A 21,563-nucleotide genomic window follows, 5' to 3' on the forward strand; every position below is an offset into this window, starting at 1 on the left:
AAAGCTATTTGGGGGCTTGTGTCAGTGTGACCATGACTGATGGATGACGAGAATGGATGTAAACAGCATTAGCAGCGCTAGCATTAGCAGCGCACTAGCTAGTCTCCCGGAAAGGTTTTCAACACATCAGCAAAACATACATATGTTATAGCCATCTCATTCATCTTATTTATTATGTATTGTGGAAAACTATGACACGAACAGCATCAAATTAAAAGCACAAAATGAATACAGAGCCACCATCCACCAGTACCAGCCTGGACTTTGTTTTTCAGAGAGGTGCACCGCACAAATAAACACATTAGCACATTAGCAAATCTTACCGTTATGCATTCCCACATACCCTAAATTTGATGTAGTTATCGTGTAGTTGCGTATCACAAACGGATTTACATCCCTACTTACTATAGATAAAAACATATTTCTATCTGGGATTATTTTATGAGTTAACTTTGGACAAATGTGATTAATCACGGTTAAATATTGTATTCGATTGACAACCCTAGTGGTAACATTTTTGTGCGTATTGTGCGATTAATTGGATTTACATTATTTTCTTGGGAAAATTTGCTTTGGTTAGAGTCCATTCTGGTTTGAGTCGGACCTTCTGGAACGGGTAAATGACATCAACCAGGGCACTATGCTCAAAAAATGCAATGAATTGCGATGAAATATTTTTGGCTGGCTTGTGGGATGCTTTTGTCTGGTTCGCCTGCCCTTCCCTGGGGTGGCCCGTTGGGGCCTGTTGATACCGGGGCTTGCGCCGAGGGGCGGCTTGCGGTGCTTCCCTTGGACTAACACGTGCCGCGGGCGCCTCTATGCTCCCGGCGCGGCTTCGGCGGTTTCAGGGGGGTGGTGCCGGTGCTACGGATGGCCCGCATGCTGCCGCGGGGGCCTGTGGTGGCTGCGGTGTGGTGGCTGCTGGGGCGCCAGACTGTCTGGTGGGTTGGGGCTTGGTCCTGTGTGCGTGTGTGTGTGTGTGCACGTGTGTGCGTGTATATGCTTGTGTGTGCGAGCGTGTGCGTGCGTGTGTTTGTGTGTGTGTATATGTGTGTGCATGCGTGCGTGCAGGCCGGGCTCTGCTCCCTGGGGGTGGCGGTGGGGGGGGGGATTGGCGCTTCCGGCGTAGGTGGGCTGCTCGTCTGCCTTTGTGGGGTGTGATCTCTCGCTGGTCCCCTGCATTGGCTGTCCTCCGGCCCCCGGCGCCCTGTTTTTGTTGGGATTACATCTCTGCAGCCCCTTGCTGGTCTTCCCGGGTGGGAGGGCTCTCTGGGCTGGCTCTTGGGGCACTGATCTTTGGCCTGCCTGCCCCTGTGGACCTGGTGGCTTTCTGGCGTTGGGGGCTTGGCCTAGCTATTTGGGACGGGGCTCTCTGGGTAGTGGAGGGGGGGGCCCCTTTCCGCTCATGCATTCTCAGTGACAATTACACGCTCACACATTCTTGCACCATATATGAAGACTTGCACACATACAGAGATACCTGTACATATGCACACTCACAGTACATATGTACTTCCCCACATTACTCACTGAGTTAACCAGGGTGTTATTACAGCAACGGTGATGTCAGCAATATGATTATAGTTATTACAATGATGTGCATTATAATTATTGTAATTCTGTTGATTATCACAGTTAATCATTTCATTACTACTATTATGTGTGACTGTTTCAATGCAGTATTGTCATTGTGATCACTATCATAGTTCATCATTTCATGACTACTATTATGTGTGACTGTTTCAATGCAGTATTGTCATTGTGATCACCATCATAGTTCATCATTTCATTACTACTATTATGTGTGACTGTTTCAATTCAGTATTATCATTGTGATCACTATCATAGTTCATCATGTCATTACTACTATTATGTGTGACTGTTTCAATGCAGCATTGTCATTGTGATCACTATCATAGTTCATCATTTCATGACTACTATTATGTGTGACTGTTTCAATGCAGTATTGTCATTGTGGTTGTTGATATTATTTTGTCCTTTCCATCAGTCTTTATAGTCATCACAGACATTTGTTGATGTAGTCCTGTATGTTTCTGTTGTTGTTGTCACAATTGTTGTTGCTGCTGTTGTCCTTGTCGCTTTTTTTGCCCCCCTCTTATCCGTGCATACCCCCCTCTGTTTTCTTTTCTCTTCTTCTCTGTCCCCTCCTGCTCTGGTCCGGCCGCTCCAAATTTGCATAATAACAAGCATTCAAGTCAAATAAATTCTGTATAACAGGGGAAGTGTATATGACACTTCTCCCTGGCAGAGTAAGTCTGTTGAGCACCTGAGCGCATTTAAATCTACAATTCTATCTGCCTTAAAGGCTGGACAGGACAGGGGGAAAAAAATAAATATAGATTTTTTTATTGATTAACAGCTGTTACTTTAAAGTTTCAGCCTTCCGTCCACATGCAAACGGCGTTCTGTTCCATTTTTTGAAAACAGCTTAGAGAGTGGGAAAATCTGAAAATGGCGGTTTGTCGTTTCCGTTGAACCAAGCAAACCACTACTTTTTGAAAACGCCGTCACCTGACCAAAAGAAAAACCACGCAAAACAACGGCAATGGTGGACTACAGAGCTGTGTTTGTGCACAAGTTGGTGCTGTTAGCACTATTGCAACAAAACCTCGCCGCCTTCTTCGCCTTTTTGTTTCTGTTTGTGTACAGCGGACGACAACAGACTCGTGCGCATGCGTTGTTTCTTCTTCTATAGTTTTGGCATCACATTGTTCCGTCTGTTTCACCCAGTGATCTGTTCCCGTCCGGATGCGACTATTAATTAATGCAGAACATTTGCTTGTTCTTTGCTTGTTTTAATTTGTTGTCTCCACCTATCGCTTATTTGTTTTTCTCGTTTCAGATCCCAGCTCACCTTGAATTGGTGGCGCTACGAGATGTCCCTGATTATCCATCCATCCATCCTTTTTCTATGCCGCTTATCCTCTTTTTAGAGTCGCGGGGCATGCTGAAGCCTATCACAGCTGACTTTGTGCGACAGGCGGGGTACACCCTGGACTGGTCGCCAGCCAATGGCAGGGCACATATAGACAAATAACCATTCACACTCACATTCATACCTATGGACAATTTAGAGTCGCCAATTAACCTAACATGCATGTTTTTGGAATGTGGGAGAAACCGGAGTACCCGGAGAAAACCCCCACACACACGGGGAGAACATGCAAACTCCACATGGAAATGCCCAAGGGAGAATCGAACTAGGTCTTCCCGATCTCCAGACTGTTACTGTGTTGGCCAACATGCTAACCACTAAACCACCGTGCGGCCCCTGATTATCGTTACCCCTTTTATTCTCAACTGTGGAGGCGGGAAGGGGTCGACTGATTGCTCCACATGGACGCCACAACACATGCTAGTCATTCTTCTCCTTACGGGACCTTTGCCAATTTGCTGGTCAGTATTTATCTATATACTGTATATGTTTTGTAGATATATTGTCCTTAGTTTTTGATTGCCTTCCTGTCAGTCTGGTAGATTCGCCCGTTGCTATTTTATGCATTATTTTAAATAATTTTGAATTAATTGGGACTGCCTTTTTTGCCGTTCCTTTTTGGCTGCTTCAGCTTTTCCCTGCACCCAGGATATGTGTTGGATTTTTCGTCCTGGCCTCTGTGTTCTTTTACATTTAAGACTATTTTTGTTACATGACCCAGCTTGTCAGATTGTTTGGGATTTTCACTTTCTCTGTGACGTGGTAATTTCAGGTGCAACTAATCCATAAAGAATAAATGTCACTGTGGAGGTTGCGACAACAACACAAACACATCCTAGTTGATTTTGCTGTCACGTTAGCCCGTTAGCTTTAGCTTTGGGTTTGTCTAACTCAGCGCATCTCAAATAATGGTGGGGTGTGATGAACTGTCAGGGGGTGCGTGAGAGGCAGTGCGTACTTTAATTGTTAGTGCATACCTGCCAGCATCTACAAAGTTATCATACTCAACATGCAATTTGACTCTTCAATACTGTACTGTATGCTTGTGTGCTTCACAGCTCTCCATTTTGCTTCAAAGTACCCAGCCTTCTCGGAGTCCATCAGAAGGGTGCTGGAGAGCACCCCAACTGGTGACTCCGTCGTTTAGCTGGGAGACTTCAACACCCATGTGGGCAATGGCAGTGTGACCTGGAGGAACATGATTGGGAGGAACGCCTCCCCCGATCAGAACCCGTGTGGTGTGTGGACTTCTGTGCAAACCTCAGTTTGTCCATCACAAACACCATGTTCGAACATCAGGATGTCCACAAGTGCGCACGGCACCAGGACACGCTAGGCCGCAGGTCTATAATCGACTTTGTAGTCATATCATCAGACCTGCGTCTGCATGTTCTGGACACGTGGGTGACGAGGGGGGCTGAGCTGTCAACTGATCACCAATTGGTGATGAGTTGGATTAGATGGCGGGGGAGGATGCCGGACAGAGCGAGAGAGAAGGGTACAATCGTTAGTCGAACCTCAGCTACAGGAGGTGCAATGTGGTTTTCATCCTGGTTGTGGAACACTGGACCAGGTCCACACCCTTGCGAGAGTACTGGAGGGTACTTGGGAGTTTCCCCAACCGGTCCACATGTGCTTTGTGGACTTGGAAAAGGCCATTAGACCGTGTCCCTTGCGGTGTCGTGCAAGGGGTACTCCGGGAGTACGGGATTGTTTGCGCGCTAACCGGAAGCAACCGGAGCAGGAGTCTGGTTGGCAATGCCAGGTAAGTCCAGCCTGTTTCCAGTGACCGTTGGCCCCCGCCAACACTGTCCTTTGTCACCGATTCTGTTCATAATTTTCATGGACAGAATTTCTAGGCGCAGCCAAGGTGTCGTGGGAGTCCAGTTTGGTGGCCTTAGGATCACGTCACTGTTATTTGCAGACGATGTGTTAGATGTTGTATAGCGCTTTTCCACCTCCAAGCGCAGAGACACTGCTAGCATTTTCCTACTGATGACACAGCATCGGGGGGTTCAGTATCTTGCCCAAGGATGCAATCACAGGAGGATCGAACCTGCAGCCTTCAGGTTGGGAGACCACCACTCCACTGGTGGCCACAAGAAGATCTAAGCCAAGAACCGGCAGAGTGTAAGATGAAAGTACATTTATCAGAGGAGGAAGCAGTCACACAGTATAATGAACTTGTGTCTCTGTGCAGAGAAGGTGGATTTCGCCTGACAAAGTGGTTAAGCAACAGGCCTGGAGTCCATGAAACCATCCTAAAAACAAGAGAGGAAATGGTGTGATGAAGGTGGACTTTGAGCAGCCGTCCCCGTCTGTCGAGAGGGTGCTTGGCGTAGAAAATGGAGAACTTTCAGTTCAAGATTGTGCTGAGGGACAGACCACTTACTCGTAGAGGAATCCTGTCCACTGTGAGTTCAATTTATGGCTATGGAGTGGCTATGGCTCAGTGACTTACCTGCAGGTGCAAAATAAGCGTCGCCATAGACACAGTGCCTTTATTATGGGAAAATCCCATGTTGGCCCAATGAAAGCAGTAACCATTCCCAGATTGGAGCTTGTAGCAGCAACAATGGCCAGCCGCATTGATGTCTGTGGAGACAGGAACGACAGATGACTCTGCGGGATTCAGTGTTCTGGACCGACTACATCTTTCCTCAAATATATCAGGAAGGAAACAACCAGGTTCAGATTTTTAAATCATCTCATCCAGACCAATGGACATACTGTATGTGGACACAAGATCTAACCCAGATGATATAGCGTCCAGAGGGATAAAGGTGGGGAAGTTTCTCAAGGACACATCATTGCTGTCATTTCTCTACCAGCCTGAGAGTGTGTGGCCTATGACACCCGAAACAGGACACAATCTCTCTTCAGATGACCCAGAAGTGACGAAAACCACCACAGTGAGTGCTTTAGTGACTAGAAAAGACCCAACTTCCTACCTGGCTCACTACTTTTCCTCTTGGGTCCGCCTAAGAAAATCTGTAGCACGGACGCTAAAGTGCAAAGACAGGCTGATGTCCTGCTGGAGGAAGAGGAAGCCGTTGAAGGCAGCCTATGCACAGTGCCCGCCCAATGTGGAGCAGCAGAGATGTTTGGAGGAAGAAACGCACGCGCTCAAAAATACATGTGTGCGGAGACATCATCATAGAGGCTGAGCTGGCAGTCGTATGGTTTTACTAGAGGTTTTCAGAGGAGATGTACACCAGTACACACGGTGTCCTATTCTGCAAAATGTCATCCTGCAAGTTGTAGGCAGGCTCAGCAGATCATCAATGCCTGTGGAATCGAAGCATCCTACTATTCATGGCCAAAGAACTCCATATTTCTACCCTGCTGCTGAGGCACATCCACCAAGAAATAGGACATGGTGGCCGCAACCATATGCTGTCCAAGCTCACGGAAAAGTACTGCACGGCAGAAGTGAGCACTGCACCATCTGCAAGAGACAGAATGCTTCCGCAGGTTGCCAGCAGTTGGCAGACTTGCCAAAAGACAGAATCCAGCCAGATGAGCCATTCACCTGTGTAGGAGTGGAAAATTTGGGGCCATTTGAGGTGACGAGGAGGAGGACCATAGTGAAAAGGTATGGCATGATATTTACCTACCTTGCATTAAGAGCCGTTCACATTGGCCACTGGCCACCAACTCTTTTATTAATGCTGTGAGGCGCTTCATAGCAAGAAGAGGACAAGAAGAGGACATTGGAGCAGAAAAGGAGCTGAAACTGGCTGTTGAACAGTGGAACCAGAAGCAACCAATGAGATGTTATTGCAAAAAGGCATCAAAGGGTCCCTACATGATTTATCAACTTTACTTAAATATGTTGTATATTGTTTCTAATTATGTTCTACATTGTTACATTTTTGTAAGCGAACAGTAAATTTGCAAAAATTATATTTATGGCGCCACCCATAACGAGCTAGCGCTCGCTGTTCAGTGTCATTTCTGGAAGTGACGCGATCGGAGTACTATCACTCAGGTACATGGCAGTGTACGAGACAGTTTAACGTTAATATAGCGAAGATTTGAGCCATGTATCAATAGATTTTGAGGAAAAGAAAATAGAGAATTGGCAGAACACGGACTTAAGACATGGAGATGAAGGTTGGTCGCCTTCTCTGGAGTTGCTTATCCTTCAATTATTGTTTCAAATCGGCTTCTTAATGAGCGTAAAGGGGTCTTTATATCCTGATTTATTTCATATTTTGTCACAGCCACAGCCATCGCCCCCGCACGCCAAAGTAAACATACATACTACTGTGGAAAGATGTTTATATAACATGTACAATGCTTTACAGCTAGCTTGTCGCTATCATGGAATAGTGTTTAGAAAACTTTGGCAACAGTTTGACGACGATGTCGACCAAATTCTGGAGGGATTGGCCAAAGGAGATGCAGACAAGAAGCTTCAGGTGATGACAGCAACCATTGTCAGCATTGCAGCGGAACGGTTTGGTGAAGAGGAGAAAAATAGCTCTGGAACAGCTTACTCAATGAATCAAAGAGCGGTCAGGATTCACAAAATCAGGCAGGAGATGAAAGCGCTGAAATCCCAGTACAAGGTGGCAGGACAAGAGGAATGCACTGGCCTTGCCCGGTTAATGAGCATTCTACGGAAGAAGATCCGAGTTCTACGCCGCGCTGAGTGGCATCGGAGACGGCGGCGTGAACGCGCACGCAAACGTGCTGCTTTCATCGCTAATCCCTTCAAGTTCACGAAGGATTTGCTAGGGCAGAAGTGCAGTGGCAAACTGGTCTCCTCACAGGGAGATATAGACCTACATCTGAAGGATACGTACGGCGACCCCGCAAGAGAGCAGGAGTTGGGAGAGTGTAACAACCTTATAGAACCCCCGAACCAGAAGTGCAGTTCGACATGTCAGAGCTGCAGCTAACGGAAATCAGGGAGGTTGTCCGCAAAGCAAGGGCAAGCTCTGCTCCAGGACCGACTGGCACTTCATACAAACTGCATAAGAACTGTCCCAAACTCCTGCTGCGTCTGTGCAAAATCCTGCGAGTCTTCTGGAGAAGGGTCTTTTGGAGAAGGTTTTGGATAACAAAGGAGGAAAATTCCACCCAGCTTGACCAGTTCCGCATTATCTCCCTATTGTGCATTGAGGCAAAGCTTTTCTTCAGCACTGTTTCCAAACGGCTGTGTACCTACCTGGCAAAGAACACCTACATCGATACATCAGTCCAGAAAGGAGGCATTTCAGGAATGTCAGGTTGTCTGGTGTGGTGACACAGCTCATTCGGGAGGCCAGAGAGAACAAGGGCAACTTGTCAGTGTGGTGGCTTGATCTGGCAAATGCATTCGGTTTCATTCCACACAAGCTGGTTCAGCTCACTCTGACGAAACATCACGTACCCAGCAGGTGCAGAGACCTCATCGCTGATTGTTACAACAATTTCAGGATGAGGGTCTCTTCAGGAGCAATAACATCCAGTTGGCACAAGGTGGACATCGGTATCATCACAGGGTGCACTATCTCTGTGACGTTGTTCTCCCTAGCCATGAACATGCTCACCAAGTCTGCTGAACCAGAGTGCAGAGGGCCCCGCACGAAATCTAGACAACGGCAACCACCCATCCGGGCATTCCTGGATGACCTCACAGTCATGACAGAATCAGTCCCAGGCTGTCGGTGGATTCTGAAGGGGCTTGAGAAGCTGGTGGGGTGGGCCCGGATGCGTTTCAAACCTGACAAATCCAGATCAATGGTGCTGAGGAAAGGAAAGGTAGAGGACAAGTTCCGGTTTAACATCACAGGCACAGCCATCCCAACTATCTCAGAGAAACCAGTCAAGAGCCTGGGAAAGGTTTTTGACTGCTCTCTGAGAGACACAACATCTATACAGTCGACCAGCATTGAGTTGGATGGCTGGCTGAAATCTGTGGACAAGTCAGGCCTGCCTGGGAAGTTTAAAGCCTGGGTCTACCAACATGGCATTCTTCCCAGGATCCTGTGGCCCCTCCTTGTTTTCGCAGCCCCCATCTCGACAGTTGAAACCATGGAGAGGAGGGTCAGCAGCCACCTCCGGAGATGGCTTGGATTGCCCAGGAGCCTGAGTAGCATTGCACTTTTTGGAACCACCAACAAATTGCAACTGCCTCTCAAACCCTGGAGGAGGAATACAAGGTAACCAGAGCCAGGGAAGTGGTTCAGTACAGGGACTCATGTGATCCAAAGGTGGCTAAAGCAGGGATCCAAGTAAGGACGGGCAGGAAATGGAGGGCAGAGGAAGCAGTTCAAGAGGCTGATGCTAGGCTGCACCACAGGAGCCTGGTGGGAGTGGTCACACGAAGCCGAGCAGGGCTAGGTTCCTTTCCGTGTCCCCAATTGAACACCAGGGGGAAGGAAAGGCGACGCCTTGTTCAGGAGGAGGTGCGAGCAGCAGTGGAGGAGACCAGAACCTGCAAGGCAGTGGGAATGAAACATCAGGGAGCTTGGATGAGATTGGAGAATGCGGTCGAGAGGAAAGTCACTTGGGCAGAGCTTTGGAAATCTGAGCCTCACCGCATTAAATTCCTCATCCAGGCAGTGTATGATGTGCTACCAAGCCTGTCAAACCTGCACACATGGGGCATAGTAGAGTCACCAGCATGCCCACTGTGTTCAAAGCGAGGAACCCTGGAACACATCCTCAGCTGCTGTACAAGGGCACTTGGAGATGGACGGTACAGGTGGAGGCATGACCAAGTCCTTAAAACCATCGCTGAGGCCATCAGCTCAGGACTGGAGTGGGCAGAGCAGTTCCGTCCCTCCAAGAAAACCATCGCCTTTGTCAGAGCTGGGGACAAGCCAACTCCTGTCAGAAGAACAACATCTGCAGGCATACTGATGTCTGCAAGAGACTGGCAGTTGTTGGTGGATCTTGAACATCAGCTGAAGTTCCCCAGCCACATTGCCGTCACCACCCTGCGACCAGACATTGTCCTCGTGTCAGAGTCCACCAGGCAAATAGTGCTGCTGGAGCTGACAGTCCCGTGGGAAGATTGACTGGATGAAGCCTTTGAGAGGAAGCTCTCCAAGTACGCAGGACTGGTCAGCGACTGCCAGCAGGCCGGCTGGAGAACAAGGTGTCTCCCTGTGGAGGTTGGATGTAGGGGTTTTGCAGCCCGATCCTTGGCCAGAGCCTTCAGTAGTTTAGGCATCGAGGGAGAGAGAAAGAGGAGAGCCATCTGCAGTTCCACCGACGCGGCAGAAAGAGCCTCAAGATGGCTTTGGCTCAAAAGAGGGGAGTCATGGAAGCTAGCTAGCCGTCTGGACTCAAGCTGGGATCTGATCAGCCCCGGCTGGGTCACCTGGAGAAGGGCGTATGATGTTGAAAGACCCGAAACGCCTTAAGATCCCAGGAACATCACTGAAGATGTGTCCAGACCAGGCATCAGTAGATGTATGTATACAGAAGATATTATGTAAACAAGACATAACTTACCCTGTTCTGTGGCAACTTTGACATTGTTGTTCTTGTCTTTTTTTCCTGTGTACCACTAGAATAGCATAATTTTTCCAACCATACTTTCAAGCCAAATGCTTCTTGTAAAGATGTTCCTTCATAGCAGTCATCAGTGAAATGATCACTGCAAAGGACAGAATTCGAGGTGGATGTCCAGATGTTTCTCGTTCTCTGCACTTGCTTCATCCATTGTTGTCTTAAACCTTCCTCTACTATTTTGATGAAAAATATACTGAACCAAGTCGACCATCTACCTCGAGACGCGTTTGTTTACTCTGCTTTAGCTGAGAGGTGTCACCCGGATGACGTCACTTCCGGAAATGAGACTGAACAGCGAGAGCTAGTTTGTCATGGCCGGCGCCATGAACTATAAATGTATTTTGTACGAATTTACCATTTGCTTTCAAAAATTACACAAAAACATTACAAACAATATATAACATATTTAAGCAAACGAGGGAAAGGCTTCTTGAGACGTCATCTGTACTTCTGTGAAGAAAGTGTCGGACGTTTCGCTCCTCATCCGAAGAGCTTCGTCAGCGAACTAACAAGTGCTGGTAGCCTAGGCCTTAAATACAGTAAGAGTGAGCGGAATTGGTGTGCCAACGCCCTCCTCCTATGGTTCCTTACACTAAGACTGGGCGGAGTTGTGGTCTAATCCTGCCATTAGCACCTCCGAACAAAGGGAAGTGTAGCTCCCTGTAGTTGGGTATGAATGACTCTGATACTGGCTAGTTAGCATCTATTGTCTGGCTTGGCCCAGGCTCTACCTCATTTGCATGACTAAGAGCTGTGGGTTTTGGTCTCAGTAACCTGCTGAACACAGGGTCCAAATTAAACCTCAAACCACCATTCCGATTCAATGATGGGTTCTGTTGTTTGACAAAAATAGCTTCCTTTACTCCTCTTTCAAACCATCTGTTTTCTTTGGCCAAAATCTTTACATCGCTGTCCTCAAAAGAGTGATTGGCTGCTTTAAGGTGTAGATGTACTGCTGATTGAGGACCACTCGAATTGTCCCTGTGATGTTGATAAAGCCTTTTTTGGAGCATTTGCTTAGTTTCCCCAATGTAGTGCTCTTTGCATTCCTCATCTTTACAGTGGATGGAATAGACCACATTGCTCTGTTTTTGGTTTGGAGCCTTGTCTTTAGGATGCACTAGATTTTGTCTCAGGGTATTTACTAGTTTAAAATACTGTAGGTTGGAATTTTGTGTTGCCATAAGATCCTCTGGAGTTTTTCCTGAGACCCCAGCTACGTACATAAGGGACTACCACTCCTCTCCTTTTTGCTTCTGTGGGTTTTTGGGTTTCTTTCCCTACTCTCTTCTTTTGACATTTGTTAAAAGCCCACCGTGGGTACCCACAGGTTGAGAGCACTCTCTGGACATGTTGTGTCTCCTTTTTCCTTCCCTCAGCACTAGTTGGTATTTGTTCCGCTCTATGTTGGAGGGTCCTAATAACACCTACTTTATGTTGCAGTGGATGGTTTGATTCAAAAAGCAGGTATTGGTCAGTGTGTGTGGCCTTTCTAAAGACCTCTGTAAGTAGCTGTCGGTCCTCTCCTATAATTACCTTGCAGTCTAAGAAGGCTAGTTGGTTCTCTTTAGCGTCCTCACGAGTAAATTTGAATTTGTCTGTAAAATTTCCCTCTAAACTGAAAATATGTAGTGTTAAGGCAAATTTCCAATAATTAGCAGATGTGGTCAGCACTAAGTTTTGTTCTCCGATGCAGAGTTGAATCCTCGAGCAGTCTCTTCCTCACCACCGAGACTGCTGCTGAGGTGGAGACAGATGTGAAAAGTGAAGTCACATCATAAGACACCAAAGTTTCCTCTGGCTCCAATCTGAGGTCTTTGATACTCTCCACAAACCCGTTTGTGTTCTCTATATGATGATCAGTGTTGCCTACCAATGGGGATAAGACTGTTTTTACATATTTAGCTACATTGTACGTGGTAGAGTCAATGCTACAGACAATGGGTCTGAGGGGAAACCCTTCCTTGTGAATTTTTGGAAGGCCATAGATACATGGTGTAGCCTCCCCAGGGTATAACCTATGATACATCTGTCTGTCAATTAGTTCTTCCTTCTCTAACTTTTGGAGACAGTCTATGATTTCTTTCTTATACCAACTGGATGGGTCCCTTTTAAGTTGCTCATATGTGTTGGCATCACTAATTAGACTTTTTATTTTTTCTTTCTTCTAGTCCAATGTGTTGAGAACCACTAGGCATCTGCCCTTATCAGCTGGTAAGATGGTGATGCTCTCATGTATTTAAGGCCTAGGCTACCAGCACTTGTTAGTTCGCTGACGAAGCTCTTCAGATGAGGAGCGAAACGTCCGACACTTTCTTCACAGAAGTACAGATGACGTCTCAAGAAGCCTTTCCCTCGATGGACAACTCCTGTACGACTGAGAGCCTACACAGACGCATATTTAAGCAAAGTTGATAAATCATGTCAGGGACCCTTTAAATGGAACTCTAATCCAGTTAAAGTTGTTTCTGTTCCAAAACTAAATAGCCTAAAGTCGCTCAATTATTTCAGATCGGTGGCCCTTACATCAATTGTAATGAAAACATTTGAAAATCTTGTAAGAGCAGAAGTCCTCAAGTCCAATCAGGGCCTAACTGACTCCTTACAATTTGTCTACAGGCCGCACAGAGGAGATGCCTATGCCACAGTCACCTAGACGGAAACAAAGCTAATGCCAGACTTTTATTTGTGGATTTTACCTCAGCTTTTAACACCATCCAGCCCCATAATTTAGTTAGTCGGCTCTGAAATTATTTTATTTGAGCAAGAATCTTGTGGGCTAGATTCTTAACTTCGTAACTAACAGGACACAGAGAACAGAGAACAAATGTTGTCTGACCCTGTCTGTAGTTGTACAGGTTCACCACAGGAGTCTGTCCTATCACCTTTACGCTTCATCTTATGAAGAGTATATGAAATATACAATATGAAAACAGGTTCATTTTGAAATATGCAGACGACTCCGTAATTGTGAGCCTGCTCCAGGTTGTGGAACATGGACCAATGGTACGGGATTTAGTGAAGCAGTGGAATGGACTCTTTTGTTCCGCTAAATGTAAACACCACCAAAGACATGGTAGTTGATTTTAGGAAACAAAGCCACAGCGTTGACCCAGTCTCTATCCAGGGGGAGACGGTAATAATAATGTATTTTACAGTAATTGTATGCGAGTTGCTGATATGATACCACTCTTGGACTGCATAGACCTTTGGGTATTAATAAAGAAACCTGACCTGACCACCTGCAGGTTCGCACCACGGAAGAACTTGGAAAAGGCTCGTCAAACAACATCTGGATGAGAAAGGCTTTCACTCAGTGCTTGTGGGGTTCAGGCCATTATTAAAAGCCAGCGCATGACCAAAGCATCCATAGATACTAATACCCTATAAGCTTTGAACCCAAACCATTTACTGAAAAACTTACCTTCTTTGCCACCAGGGGAGTTCCATGCAGCAGACCTGTATGCAACAAGAAGATGGTGACAAGTTGAATTCATGGCAGACCTGTTCTGGAAGCGGTGGCCCGAGGTATATTTGCCTTTGTTGCAGGAGAGCCAGCGCTGGACTGGAGCGAAAAGGAATCTCACATAAGGTGATGTCGTCCTCATCATAAACAGTATTGCACCTTGTAACTCTTGGATTATGGGAGTGCTGTAGACCTTTCCAGACCGCAAGGAATTTGGCCGTCAGGTCTGGATCAAAAGAAAGACCAGCTGCTTAGACCGACCTACTGTATTTTCAAAATCTATCTATTGTTGAAGACAGAGACAGCATGAGGACCTTGCTGGCCTCCATAACTATTGTTCTGGATTACTTTAGATTTATTTTCTCCGGGAACCTTTAGGATATATTATATATCCTTTAGGATGGACACCATGGCCTCTCAGGAGCATAAAAGGTGAAGGTTCTTTCACTTGTGTGGTGCTCTTCTACCTTCCAGGTACTCAAAGTGTCTATTGATAACCGACTGATGACGCAGAAGCAGGAGCAACTGGGGGTTCAGAATCTGGCCCAAGGATACTTGGAAATTGGCTGAGGATTTAACCAGCAATCGACCACTTGACCACCTGAGCCATGGCGAGCGTGAACGCCACTAACTCCGTCACTCCACCCTGACGCTGCACATCAGCTTTGTCAGCGCCCACCTCTGTGGTTGGCGCCAGTGCACCTCATGTACAGTACATGGGTGCTAAAGACTTTAGAGTGGGGCCACTCCCTGGAGTTCAGGTTTTTCTACGTTAAATGCTTCGCACACTACGTGGATAAACTGTTTTCATTCTGCAATACTCGCCAACAAGTTTTCTGTCTTAAGGTCCAAAGGGAGAGAGTCCAAACGTACTGACTACTCTGTATTCCTCAAACTAATCTCTTTTTGAAGGCTCAAACTGAAGGCTCTGTTTCAGGCCAGTTGGGGCGGCAATTGGGTCACACAGTGGACTATGCCTATTTCCACATATTTATTCACCCTGATCCTTGCCGGTACCCGTGAGTCACTTTTCAGGGTGTGGCATACAAGTATGACGTCCTTCCATTTGGTCTCTTCCTGTACCTGGGGCTTCATCTGAACTCATGCACAATGGGAGCCTGTTTGGCACACAAACAATTGCCTGTAATCAGACAAGGCCTAAAGAGCTGTCATGCTTAGCGCTCTGGTAGCCATACCTCTGGGGTTGTTGATTGAACCATCGGTTAGCCTGCCAGAAGATTGCCCTACTGAAAGACAGGACGAGACCACTTACACTGTCTCAGAAGAATCTCCAAGTCCTTACATGGGTGGAGAGCTTGAGAGTTGTTGTGAGCTATTGTGAAAGGTTTTCCCCTGTGCCTCCAGGGGCCCAGAGTGACTGTGACCACAGATGCCTCTCAAACAGGCTGTGGTGCAGTCCAGACAGAAGACAGCAGGGGACATGTTTCTGTGGGACTGTTACCCTCCCGACCTTCTGGATGCAGCAGCCAGTCTGCTCTCAATGGGGAGTGATGCCTTCACTCACAAGTGGTCAGGCATATTTGTGGTGGCCTCGACCAAGTCACAGTCAACTTTCTTCATACAGTTCTTGATGCATGGCCCACCCGCCTTTCAAGCATTTTATTTTATTTCACATATCCCTCATCTGTTATGTTGTTCCTGTAAATATAAGTGAACTTATGTGAATCTCAGATACCTTCCATTTCTCACCCTTTGTTATTGTCGTTGGAAGCTGCCCCCGTGACCCCACCTCAGATAAGCAGAAGATGGATGGGATGGATGGATTTTTTTTTTCCAAAATTTTGCCTTGGTTCTCATACACTTTCTCGGTTATCATACAGTACAGTGCGTAACATAGTAGTCTGTTTGGTGGTGTATCACTCCGTGGAATCTAGTGCCCAACAAAGGTTGTTTGCTAAAGTGATTGTAATAATGTTAAAATAACTCAGCATGTGTCACGGTCCATTAAGGCTGCACCCACAGGGTGCAGAGACAAGGACAATGTGCAGGAAAAGTGCCTTTAATCATGCTCACATAGCGTGAATCCACACGCAAAACACAAAGTCCAAAAATAAAGACCAGGAAACGGGTCAAAAAGAAACATGAGATGTATCTAACACACAGGGTGAACTCACAAATTGTTCGATTGACACAACAGTATGAAGTGTTGTGCTGTAAAGCTGTTTTGTTTGTCTGTGTAGCACATGCGTTCTTCATAAGAATAAAACGTGAGAAAGACTATTGAATTAGATGCCGCCAGCCAGGAGTGGAAACAAAAAGAAGAAAGTCCAATGACACGCTGGCATCGATAGGCTTAACATGTGAAAAGCTGTCGTCAATCGACTACACATTTTACGGGCTATTGTTCATTCTCCTGATAATAAGAACATAACATTTTTATGATATTTAAATCGTTTCCAAACTAATATGTACATAAATAACAAGTTTTCTGTATCTATATAGCCTATATATCCATTCATACAGTATATTACTTAAAATAGTTCCCAAGTTTTAAAAACACCCTAATTTTTAAGATGTGGCGGCTTTTATTTTGTAGTGGCGCACCGCCACTATCAATTAAATGTAGAGGAAACTCTGAGACATGAAATAACACCCCTATGATCAATTTTACAATCCTATTAGCCAATGTAGTAGTCATGATAAGAGAAAATAAGACATATAAGGCAAAAATAGACAGGAAGTGACGTCGCCTGTGTTTTTATTGTGGATGCCTGTTGTGAGATCATTCAAACCTGCCACAAAAGCTTGTTGTTCCGCCGATAAAGTCTGGTGCTTGTGTGTCTCACCAAACATCCTACGTCAAATTACTGACACCTCGTGACCAGTGTAGAATACTACATATCATTAAGACATCTTTGAATGTTTCTTTTGAATTCCTAATATTTGTATTTTACTTCATTTAGCCATTTTTATGCTTGAAAATGCTTCATTTCAGCAAAAAATGCATAAGGTTTGCTTAAATATGCATTTCTTTTACTAATAAGAAGCGGTAGTCAACGTCAAAACAGCATGCTTTATTAATTAACACATTTTGCAACGGTGATAGAGCAAAGAAAAAGCGTGGTGTGATGATGGACAACTGTAACACAGATTGTTCTGCCTGAGTGGAGTAAGCTGTGCTGTCGGTGCATTGTTCATGCTTGTGACTGTTACTCACAGCTGCTTGGCAGTCCTACTACAGTTACTAGTACCTGACGGTCCAAATTGATGGTCCCACTAGCACGTACTAGTACCTGACAGTCCTACTAGTAGCTGCTAGTACCTGACGGTCCTACTTGAAGGTGCTATTAGCAGCTACTAATACCTGACAGTCCTACCTAACGGTGCTATTAGCAGCTACTAATACCTGACGGTCCTAGTTGATTGTCCTACTAGCAGCTACAAGTACCTGACAGTCCCACTAGCACCTATTAGTACCTGACAGTCCTCTTAGTAGCTGCTAGAACCTGATGGTCCTACTTGAAGGTGCTATTAGCAGCTACTAATACCTGAAAGTCCTACCTAACGGTGCTATTAGCAGCTACTAATACCTGACGGTCTTACTTGATTGTCCTACTAGCAGCTACAAGTACCTGACAGTCCCACTAGCACCTATTAGTACCTGACAGTCCTACTAGGAGCTGCTAGTACCTGACTGTCCTCGTTGATGGTCCTACTAGCACCTACTAGTACCTGACGGTCCTACTTGATGGTCTTATTGGCAGCTACTTGTATCTGACGGTCCTACTAGCAGCTACTAACACCTAACAGTCCTACTAGCAGCTACTAGTACCTGACGGTCCTACTAGCAGCTACTCGTACCTGATTGATGGTCCTATTGGCAACCATTAATACCTGACGGTCCTACTTGACGGCCCTAATAGCAACTACGAGTGCCTGACGGTCCTACTTGACGGTCCTTATCGCAACTACTAGTACCTGACTGTCTTACTAGCAGCTTCTAGTACCTGACAGTCCTACTAGTACCTGATGGCCCTAATTGATGGTTCTATTGGCAGCTACTAGTACCTGACGGTCCTCTTTGATAGTACTAAGGACAGCTACTAGTCTATGACGGTCCTGCTTGACGGTCCTAGTAGCAGCTACTAATACCTGACTGTCCTACTTGATGGTCCTAATGGCAGCTACTAGTATCTGACAGTCCTGCTTGATGGTCCTACTAGCAGCTACTAGTACCTGACGGCCCTAATTCATGGTCCTACTAGCGGGTACTATTACCTGACGGGCCTAATTGATGGTCCTACTAGCAGCTACTCGTACCTGACGAGCCTACTTGATGATCCTACTAGTACCTGACAGTCATCTGCTACTAACCCCGCTCCTTTTACGTGAACGCGGTCATGACAAGACTAGAATATCCTGACTTGACTAACCAGACTGGTATCCAGCTTGGTAGTATCGCTTATCCCACAACTTCAATGTTTGGCTTGGTTAAGCCGGAAAACAAAGAAGAGATCCTGGATAAGTAAACTTGCATCATAGTACGGGCCTCAGGTCATATGGCTTGTTGGTACAGTAGCACGGTTGGGTTGGGCCCAACCGTTGTTCTTCATCTTGCTGGAGTTTCTTCAGATTTTCACTAATTTGTTTGGCCATGTGTTCTACACTTGTACCCACCAGCTGATCGGCAATTAATTTGATATCCTATTTCAGATGTTGTGGTATTTATTTGTTATATTATAAATGAAAAACAACAGTAAAAACATTGCTCTTTGATTTCTTTGGTAAGCACATGTAAATGGTCAATGGAGGGGGCATCATATAAAATATTATGGTTACACTATCATACTATTAGTACTGAGTGCATTACAACAAAAGTACGAGTCTTACCTGCTGGCTGAGGGAATCCAGGTGATGTTGCACACGTTGCACAGAAGTGAATGCGGTCATGTGACTCATTGCCTTGCTGTTTCATCGCTTCGTCTCGTGTAGTTGGGGATGTTCGGAGGCTCCTCCTTCGGTCACGACCAGGCTTCCACACCCTTTCTGGTTGTTTACCCTGACGGCAGGGCAAATAGAGAAGAAGGGGAACAAAGAAAATGTCACATTATAAAAGCAAAATTTAGGTGTTACAGGAGAAAGAAGAGAGGCTCTCCGTCAGGAGATTTTCTCCTGCTCAGTGCTAAACCTGAAATATTAAAGAAGGGGGTTCCAAGGTGTGGCCTGAGCCACCAAGTAATTTAACAAGAAAACTTCATGAAAAGAAAAGAAAAGAAAAAATCAGCAGTAATTTTACAAGAATAAAGTCAAACAATTAACAATAAAAGTCATAATTTTTAATAAAACACAAGAATAATGTTGTAATGTTATGAGGAAATATAACGCCATTTTAGTAGTATAAAGACAAAAAGTTGGAATATGAGAAACAAACAAAACAACAAATAAAGTTGTAATTTTTTTTGAAAAAGTACTAATGTTACGAGCATAAAGTCACAATTATGAGAAGAAAATTTACAAGATGAAAGTTGAAATAGTGGGAGGGAAAAACAACAGAAATGGGGGGAAAAAACAAGAATAAAGTCAAAATATTAAGATAAATTTTTTTTTTTTTTTTTTTTTACGAGAATAAACTTTTTTATGATACTGTCCCAAGATTTGGCCGCCAAAGACCAGGTCGCCCAACACATTGCACTGGACCCTTATGGGGGGTGGCGTTTTCGAGCTGGGTCCGGCCGTGCCTCACGGGTGAAGGACCAACCACCAGGCACTCGCCTGCGAGCCCCTCACCCGGGCCTGGCTCCAGGCTGAGGCCTCAGTATCCCACGTCTGGGCGAAGTGCGGGCCCTCCTCTTGTGGTTGTTAATAGGGTCTTCTGAATCACTCTTGGTCTGGCCTGTCACCTAGGACTTGTTTGCCTTGGGAGACCCTACCAGGGGCATATAGCCCCAGACATAGCAGGAGCCAGGCTGGCATTGCCAGCAGTAAGTCGAGCCTGTTCCTGGTTGACCTCTGCCAAGGCTGCCCTTTGTCACCGATTCTGTTCATAATTTTCATAGACAGAATTTCTAGATGAAGCCAAGGTTGTCAAAGGAGTACAGCTTCGAGGTCTTAGGATCTCGTCTCTGCTAATTGCAGACGATGTGCTGTGACCTTAAGCGTTTACTGGGGAAGTTTGCATCTGTGTGTGAAGCTTCTAGGATGAGACTCAGCACCTCCAAATCCGAGGCCATGGTTCTCAGTTGGAAAAGGGTGGATTGCACCCTCCGGGTTGGGAATGAGGTCCTACCCCAAGTGGAGGAGTTCAAGTATCTCGGGGTCTTGTTCATGAGTGAGGGAAAGTGAAGTGGAGACAGCCCCGGGCCAGACCTAGGACACGTTGGAGGGATGTCTCAGAGATGGCCTGGGAACGCCTTGGTGTCCTCCCGGTGGAACTGGAAGAGGTGGCCGGGGGCTGGGAAATCTGGACTTCCCTGGACTGAGACTGCTGACTGATGTCACACAGCACTTTACCCTGCATGATTACGGGAATAAAGTCAAGGCATTGCATATACACCGGTGCAGTAATTATACACTTGATTGCAAAACATAAAAGGCAGGATGTCTGTCACATGGTGGCATAAGCCGAGTTCTGGATTCCAATATGCAGAGTGAGTAACACAGCGCGTGAATACAAAGGGGATTTATTAGCAGTAATAATAATAATAAAAATAAAATACAAAAATACTAAAACACACAAAAATACAAAGAGTCAAAAAGTACAACGGAAAATCTTAGGGCACAAGCCAGGGGAAAAAAACACAAAACACTGCGCGACTAGGCAGGAGAAAATACAAACGATAACAAAAAGAGCTGCAATACAAAAGTGTAGGAGAAAATACTTATCGTTAGCAAAAGGGAGTTCACAAGTGTAAGAGGCAAAAGGTAGACCAGTTAGAAGCCATCGGGAAAACGGGAATGGCTGTAGGTACAAGGGATAGCAAAGGAATAACTGTCGCTGCTCTGTAGCTTGGCAGCAGCTGATAAAGGTACCAGGTGATTGCTTTCAGGTGTGTCTCATCAGCAGGATCAGGTGACAGTATGTACTGCAAGCATACGGCATACAGGGGGCAGCAGAGCGACAAACACTGAAACATGACAGTACCCCCCCACCCCGCACCCCACCTCCCCTTGGCGGCATACCTGGCTTATTGGGATGGAGAGAGTGGAAGTCGCGAATGAGTGACGGGTCCAGGATACAGGAGCGGCCGACCCAGGAGCGCTCCTCTAGTCCATATCCCTCCCAATCGACCAGGTACTGCACTCCTCTACCCATCTTCCTCGAGTCCAGAATAACCTTCACCGTGTAGGCTGGCAGGCCATCGATCATGCGCGGAGGAGGCGGGGGCTCGGCCGGAGGACACAGCGGGCTGGAAGAGACGGGTTTGATCCGGGAAACGTGAAACACAGGGTGAATCTTGAGTGACTCGGGTAGCTTGAGTTTGACAGCAGAGGAACTAATGACAGTGTCAATGGTGTAAGGACCCACGAATCTCGGCGCCAGCTTCCTGTTTGTGCTTGCTAATGGCAAGTCCTAAGAGGATAGCCAGACCTCCTGGCCTGGCTGGTAGGCGGTTACGGTCTGCTGTGGGTGATAGAGCAGCCATGGTTTCTCACCAGATCCGGTGGGCC

General features: G+C 46.2%; 1 pseudogene; it reads left to right on the plus strand.

Moving 5' to 3' along the window:
- Positions 1-7,368: 7,368 nt before the first annotated feature.
- On the plus strand, positions 7,369-10,255 carry LOC129181158 (uncharacterized; annotated as a pseudogene).
- Positions 10,256-21,563: the final 11,308 nt, after the last annotated feature.

The sequence above is a fragment of the Dunckerocampus dactyliophorus genome, chromosome 5, assembly GCF_027744805.1.
Source record: "Dunckerocampus dactyliophorus isolate RoL2022-P2 chromosome 5, RoL_Ddac_1.1, whole genome shotgun sequence".
Classification (NCBI taxonomy): Eukaryota; Metazoa; Chordata; class Actinopteri; order Syngnathiformes; family Syngnathidae; genus Dunckerocampus; species Dunckerocampus dactyliophorus.